Raw genomic sequence first — 8,345 nt, forward strand, 5'->3', positions numbered from 1 at the left:
AAAACTACTTTTAAAAACTTTGAAAGCAAATAACCAACTTATTTGCTCTCAGGTTTTTAAATCATTAACTGAAGATAAAATAATTTGAAATTTTCTAAGGTACTATAAAACAACAACCCCAAATGTAATAAAAACACGTCAAGAACCAAACTACAATTTCTGAGCTGCACTGTTTGTTTTGCTGCTTGAAACCTAAGTGACAGTATGCCACTGTAATTGCAGGGTTTCATCTAAATCTTTACTACACTGCAGGTACAGAAATATATGGACACATTTTTTGAGAATTGACATTTTGCAAAATGCAGCAAACATGTTCATTTATACATGAGAAAAGGAAGTGTTCAAAAGGGTATGCATTTCAAGTTATTGCAGGTTATTTGTGAGAGATTTTCTGCAAGTAAAACATGTTTAAATTTAACCAACAGTAGCATGTCAGTGTATTTAAAATCATGACAAAAATCTCTCTGGTCATGTTGCCCATGACAAATTACTAGGATGTTGTATACTTAGGGCAAGATGTCAATACAGCATAAATCCCATGGTACTTTGGTTTTCTTCTGGAGATTAAAGCTGTTTTTCTTGGGATAAATGCAGCAGCAAAACACAAACCAGTTGATCAAAAAAGCACTTCTGCCATTACTCCAATAATTTTCAGGACACATCAACCGACAGTAGTTTTGCCATTCCCAGTTCTTTTAAGGATTCTATCTCTGCACTGTTGCTTTAAGGATGTCTGTAAAAGCGTGCTCTCTGTTAAGCCAGTCTATTGACTACAGCCTGGTTGAGAGAGTTTAGTTGGTTGGTCCATTTATCTAGTGCAGTATACCATGCACCACTCCTCTTCTGATGATCCAGTTCAAGGAGCTGATTGACTTGATCAATTTGGCCATGAATAGTGTTATCCAATATGCACTGCACCAACAAGCTTTCCACATCAGCTACGTCTATGTTTAACTCCTTAGAAATAAAAAGAATATGTATTCCTCTGTGAGGCTTAATTAATTTTATGAGCATTTGTGTTCTGATGTTTCATAAAAGCTCTTCAACGTGTTCTTTTATGAAGGGATCATCCATGATGTTGCTGTGATTTGTTTTCAGGATCTTTTCAAATTCAGTGATGCCATTATTCTGATAGGCACTTACTAAATTCGTCATTGCTAGAATTTCTGGATCATTTTTGTATGGCTTGGCCTCCTGTGAGTCAAAAGGATTTATTCCCAATTTCATTAGCATATTTGCTAAGACCAAATATTTTAAGCAAGTAGTTCGTCGCGGACTTCCTGATTCATCATAATTTTTGAAGGCTACAAAAAAATTAGTGTGTGCCTTTTCAAATTCACCTTCTCTCAAATGCATTTTACCGCCGCATTCTCTGATGACGCCCATGATGAGCGGGTGAGGGATAGCAGACTTGATGTGAAGCGGCTCATAGAGCGCTTTAAGCTTTTTGTTATTTTTCTGAGCTGTGTACATCTGAATTTCCAAAGCATATATTTCTAGTAGCTGTGTACCTTTCTTCAGATCATCTTCTCCATCATCGGTCTGGCAGGACTGATGTAACTGGCGTAAAATTTTTTGAAGTTTTCCATATTCCTCTCACTCTAAGTATAGTTTTCCAAGCTTTGTGTTTGTCTTAAACCACAGTCTATCATTCTTATCATCTTTCAAAGCTTCCAGTGTTGTTTCATAGAATTCCTGCAGTAAATCCATCTGTTTAGACGTGGAGATATAATCAAGAATAGAATTAATGAATTTTTCAGAGTAATTCCTTGTGACTGCACTCCAAATATAGGTCAACAGTTGTTTATATCTATTCATCATTTCTGGAAAGTTTTTCAACTTGAAGTTAATCTTAATCATTTGTTTCAGTGCTTTAAATCGCCATTCTCCTTTTTCACCTTCAAGTTCCAAGACCTTTTGGAAGCTCCTTAATGCTGCTTTCGGATCATCTTCTTTTAATGCTTTGGAATTATAGTACTGATTTTCCAAATCCACATTTGGTTCAGAGTTACTATCTTCAGAGTACTCCAGGTCATAGTCCTCCTCATCATCGCACATGAAATCATCCTCCATGTCAGACATCTTGGCTGGGAGGAGGGGGCAGTGGGAGGAGAAATTGGAGACCCTTCTTTTCCTCTTCTTAGAAAACCACCACAATTCACTTGTGTGGGATCTACCTCATCCTAATTGACATACCTCATCCTAATCACCTCCCACAGTTCTACTTCACTGGATTTGGAGAAAGTTTCCATTCTCTTGACACCTCACAATGGGGATTCAATTTTAACACATGAAGCTTTGGGGACACACTATATCCATATCCAAATGATAGCAATACACCTTTAAAGTTATTTTCTCAATCAACAACCTATCTACCACCCACAACTTTCCTCATGTTGTCATGCAAGCACGTGTCCTTGCCCCACCTATAAATCCACTGGCAAATTCCTTCCTTCTTCCCTTCCTTCCTTCCTTCCTATAGGCCTAGTTTCTCTTGGCATAATTATTTTGAGATCCATCCATGTTGTTTCATGTGTCAATCATTTCTTTCTTTTAGATACTGAATAATACTTATATTTTCCTTTCTTATTTATTTTTTTGTTTGTTTGTTTGTTTGTTTGGTGGTGATACTGGGGATTGAACTCAAGAATGCTCTACCACTAAGCTGCACCCTTAATCCCTTTTATATTTTTTTAAATTTAGAGATGAATTCTAAGTTGCCAAGGCTAGCCTGGAATTTGGGACCCTCTTGTCTTAGCCTCCTGAGTAGCTAGAGTTACAAGCAAATGACACCATAGTCATATTTGCTGAATTATAGTCTATGGTGTGGAAATACTATGATTGGTTATTAATTAACTTGTTTGTAGATATTTGGGTTGTTTCCAGTTTGCAGCCACTTCAAATAGAGCGGATATCAACATTATTGTTCAAGTCTTTTATAGGTTATATTCTTTCATTTATTCTGGATAAATACCAATGAGTAGAATTTATGAGAAGGAGGTAAATACCTTACAGGAGGTGTGCAAAACTTTTGTGAAAATTCCAAGCTGCTTTCCAAGGCAGTGGTGTTGCTTTACCTTCCTACCAGTGGCTATGGTATGGGAAATCCAGCTGTTCCACACCCTGGCCCACATGCAGTGCCATCAATCTTTTAATTTTATCCTTCCTTCTAGTTGGGTACTGGTGTCTTATTTTGGCTTTAGTTTGTATTAATAGTGTCAGATAACTTTTCATTCAGGTTTTGCCATCCATTTTCATTCTTTGATAAAGTGTCTGTTCAAATATATTATAGTCTTTATTATCTCCTTTCTTCTGAGTTTGTGTTTGATTTTCTCTTCTTTTTCTAGTTTCTTAATATGGAAACAGACTGTTGATTTGAGAATGTTCTCTATAGTGTTAAAAATTTCCCTTCCTTAAGGAATCATAGACCCTGGAGTACAATGTCTTTGGGTTTCTTGCTACACCTTCAAACAGTTCTTATCTTACATTTTCTTCCCGTTTTACAGGTGTTTTTGCACTCTGTTTCAGCCACTTAGTCACGGCTGAGGCGGGAAGTCTTTCATAGTCCTTACCCATAAAGCATTGGTCTTCCCCAGCCTGGGGAGACAAAGATCATCTTCCATTTCCTCAGAATGAGGCAGGGGATGTGAAGGATGGCTGTGCAGAGGAAAAACACCAATGACCTGCAAACTCTGGGCATGCATTTCTTTATTTAGTAACTGTTTCTTTTGGCATTCTCACTGATATGTAATATAAAACATCTGACCACAACTTGGAGAAAGATTTATTTGCTCACAGTTCTGCAGATTTCAGGGGTTCAGTACATGTGAGGCTGGATTGCATGAGCAAAGCTTAGGGCAAAGGGGAGGGAGGCAGAGAGAGGGAGAGAGCAAGGGCTCTGCGCCCACAACACAGAGGCCAAAAGCAAGCGAGCAGGCAGTCCCCAAGGCCACACCCCAGGGACCCACCTCCTCCAGCCACACCTCACCAGCCTAGGTTACCACCCAGTAATGCATTACAATGGACTGTCTATTGATGAAATTACAGCTCTCATGACTTAATTATATCAACTCTGAACAATAACACATGAGCTTTCAGGGGACATTCTGTATCTACCTGTAACAGTAATTGACCGAGTATGCCAAGATCACCTCTAATTCCAGTACAATGGAATTCTCTGTGATCCATTTTGTAATCATGTGGGTCTAACCCCTACAATAAATAAAAACAAAGTAAAACAGATTTATTTATTTACTGATACTGGGGACTGAACCCAGGGATTCTATCTCTAAGTTATAACCCCAGACTTTTTTATTTATTGTTTTGAAGCAGAGTCTTGTAAAGTTACTGTATGGTGCCCTCAAACCTGGGATCCTCCTGTCTCCGCCTCCCAATTATTGGAATTACAGGTATGCACCACTGGGCCTGACTTAGAATTTTAAAATATATAAATAGACACAAAAATTTAGAAAACATATAGCCTCTGAAGTTTTTCATAAGTGAAATAATAGTTTCCATGTAAGTTTAAAATACTTAGAAGTTTGCTGGGCGTGGTGGCGCATACTTGTAATCCCCGTGCTTGGGAGGCTGAGACAGGAGGATCTCGCAGGTTCGAAGCCAGTCTCAGCTGGCTTAAGAGACCCTATTTTCAAATAAAAATATATAAAATGGGTCTGGGAGTGTAGTCCGGAGGTAGAAGGCCCCTTGCTTCCATCCCCAGGACCACCAAAAAATAAAAAAATAAAATAAAATACTTAGAAGTTTATAACATGTATTCCATATTGGGAACTGTGGAATGGCTATTCTAAACATTTTAAATTATAATATTTTCTTAATTACCATGCATGTGTTACCAAAGTACAAATGATTTGAGCACACAGCAGGTTACATGAAAATATAATTGTAATCATAGCTATTTTAGATGATCCAGATATTACTACAGCTTTTATTGTTATACACAAAAGAAACAGATTTGGGGAAGGATGGTTAATACGGCTAGTTTGAAGTAATGAAATTTTTAGATAAAATAATTTCCTTTTATATATATATATATATATATATATATATATATATATATAGTATTTTTTGGTGGTACTGGGGTTCCTGGAAACCCTTCTATCTCTGGGCTACACTCCCAGACCTATTTTATATTTTTGAAACTGGGTCTCTTACGCCAGCGCAGCTGGCTTTGAACCTGTGCGATCCTCCTGTCTCCGCCTCCCAAGTGCGGGGATTACAAGCGTGCGCCACCACGCCTGGCCTATATATAATAATATTATTATTATAACTCAACCAAAATTTAGTTGGGTCAGGAATTAATTCTCATTGCATTGCTTTTAAAAATCTTTTCTTTCTAAATAATTTTGAAAGTAGGTAAAGCCAGATTTTGTTAATGAAAATCAATTCAATTTTCTTTTTAATTTTGAAACATGTGTTGGTAAGTTGCTGAGGTTGGCCTCAAACCTGAAATTCGCCTGTTTCAGCAGATGCCAAGTACTGGGATTCCACCACACCTGTTGGAAATCAATTTTCACAAGGCATTAAAAGATACTCATGACTGGTAGAACTTACCTGTCCGCTCATTTGAGAAGCAACAGGAATGGTGGGCCAGAAGTGAGAGTAAACTACTAAAAATACCAGCCAGCTTAGCATGCTGCCCCAGATGGCCACATGACTGAACTGTGGAGAGAAGAGTGCCAGCATGTCAGTCTTTCCTATTCAAGAGGGAAATTACTTCTCTCAACTCACAAAGGACATTTGTCTAGGTCATATGTTTTCATGTGAAGATACTGATAATGCTTCACTTCTTTGATATTTGAGATTTTTCCCAACATTCTTCTCAGAATATTTTGCTCTGAACACAGGGAACCATTGCTTACAGATCTTATACAACAGTACCTCAGATACCCAAGCCAAGTGACATTCTGTGCATTCAGTGAAAATAGGCAAATCTTAGCCAGAAGAGGTTCATTCAATTGGTGGTTTAGTTAGTGAGACTATCTGCTTCTGTCTACTTATTAATACAAAGCATTCTTTGAGGTGGGGGGAAATGCTTGAAATCATTAAGAGTGATAAAAAATTTTGGTTAAATCATATTTGTTCTGTATAAGTTGTTCTGAGACAGGGACAGAAATTCTGACTCTTAGATTAGCTGAACCATGCACATGTGCCTGGTAGAGACTGTGGCCAAAAGATCACTGTTAATGACTGGATCTATAGACTTGTACTAAATTTTATAATGGTAAAAAGAAGTTTTTGTGTGTGTGTGTGGTACTGGGATTCCTGGAAACCCTTCTATGTCTGGGCTACACTCCCAGACCTATTTTCATATATTTATTTAGAAACAGGGTCTCTGAAGCCAGCGCAGCTGGCTTCAAACCTGCATGATCCTCCTGTTTCTGCCTCCCAAGTGTGGGGATTACAAGCATGTGCCACCACGTCCAGCTTAAAAACAAGAAGTTTAAACCATCTGTTCATCCAGTTTGTTGCTGTATGCTGGCATAGCTTGTATCACCAAAGAAATATAAGAAAGTGCCTAGGCACTATCTTTTCTAAATTTTTTAGTATGCTGGGTACTAATCCATTATTATTCCTACCATAAGGTGATTAGATATACTGGATGAGCCATTAGGGGTCATGTTAGGTACTACTTACTACTTAATTATGTCCAAAAAACATATACAATGAGGAAAAAGACTCATCTGCTATTTTCCAAAGTATCTGTTGATATGCATTTATGAATCATCTTTGAAAAGAACTTTACTGACTTCCACGATGATGGCGACCAAGAAGCAGAGTTTATAAGTCCTGCTGACACTCGATCTCCATTGCCTCAAAAACAGTGCTCTACAAAGCCAGAAAATACTATCAATAGAGGAATTAAAAACAATAAATACAAGGGACAGAGAAAAAGACTAGAAGACTGACCAGAGAGCAGAAAGGAAATCTGCCTGCCTTGTGGCGACAGGCACTGCACTGGCACCATCTTGCCTCACAGCACCAGACTGCAAGACGAAAAGGAAAACAAGGACCTGAAGTGAACAAACAGCTGCAGATCAGTCAGTTGTAACTCATCAGTTTTTCCTGTGAAAGACCAGCAACAACTTCCAGCAGCCAAGCTCCAGGAATCCAGAGTGGAGCTCAACACCAAAAAAGAAACCTGCACTGTTCACAGACGAGGGCGTGGTGGTGCTATCTCACCAGCAGCAGCTGAGCTCAACATGCCTGCCAGAGATCCAGACCATCACACACCAAAAGTGTAAGTGAAACTGTGCTCCTTGCAGGAGAACTCTCAGCGCTGCACCCCCAGGGACTCATGCAGTCACGATAAACTCCCTGGGTCTGAGATTTTACAGTTCAACCCAGTGAAGGAGTAGTGGCGACAAAGATTACCACACCTTTCAGAGATCCAGAGCAGCAACTCATAACACCATAAGTGAAGTTGAAGTTCCCATGGGAAAACGCCCAACCAGGAGCCCCCAGACACTCATGCAGCCCCAATAAACTCCCTGGGTTTGAGACTTTGCTATATAACCCGGAGAAGGTGGGGGAGAACCTGCTGTTGAAAATAACAGAGGCTCAGAAATACTCAGGCTCTGATCAGTGGAAAGTGTTGGGGGAGACCTACACTTATCACTAGACCCAACTAGTAGGATCTCCAGGATCACCACAGACCTCCCAATCATGGTGAATAGGGAGAAGTCAGACTAGCCCAGCCCTAGCTATAGAGAACAGAGACTCCTACATTGAGTTTGGTCTCAGAGGCATATACCACCAATGGAGGCAGGAAGACTGAGACTCAAAATCTGTGGAAAGCTTGGTGGGTGACCTGCACTTAATACTAAATCTAGCCCCATTGATGCTGACCATCTGCATAGACTGAGAAAGACTCAGAGACCCAGACTCACAGTGGGAAAGGTACCAGTGGCACTCAGTATCTGCACAGAGAGAGACTGCAGAGGATCTATCTGCTGAATAGTCATTTATTTGCATGTTGCATTAATTTGTTTTGGGGGTTGTTTTCATCTTTTGTTACTTTTTGTATATGTGCGTGAGTGTGTATACCTGGTTGTTGTTGTTTTTTTAACCCTCTTCCCAAACCCTCTCCAAAGCCTCTTCCCTTGTACATACCTACTCTCTTCTCTCTATCCCTTTTCTATCTTTTTTCTTCTTTTTATCTCTCCTTTGTCTTGTATTAAATCCACTCCATATCACTATACCAGAAACTCTACATTGGTTACTAGAATACTACTACATTTTTACTATCTCTAATCTCTAGTATATACTACTTTACCAAACTCATACTCCCATTCTATTCAATCCTATCTGAGAGTTTACCCTATTCT

General features: G+C 39.1%; 1 pseudogene across 1 annotated transcript; it reads right to left on the reverse strand.

Moving 5' to 3' along the window:
* Positions 1-753: 753 nt before the first annotated feature.
* LOC308258337 (COP9 signalosome complex subunit 2-like) lies at positions 754-2,082 on the reverse strand (annotated as a pseudogene). The gene has a single exon. The product of its transcript is annotated as a COP9 signalosome complex subunit 2-like (transcript).
* Between the last annotated feature and the right edge of the window lie 6,263 nt (positions 2,083-8,345).

This window comes from Muscardinus avellanarius (assembly GCF_963383645.1).
Source record: "Muscardinus avellanarius genome assembly, chromosome: 2".
Taxonomy (NCBI): Eukaryota; Metazoa; Chordata; class Mammalia; order Rodentia; family Gliridae; genus Muscardinus; species Muscardinus avellanarius.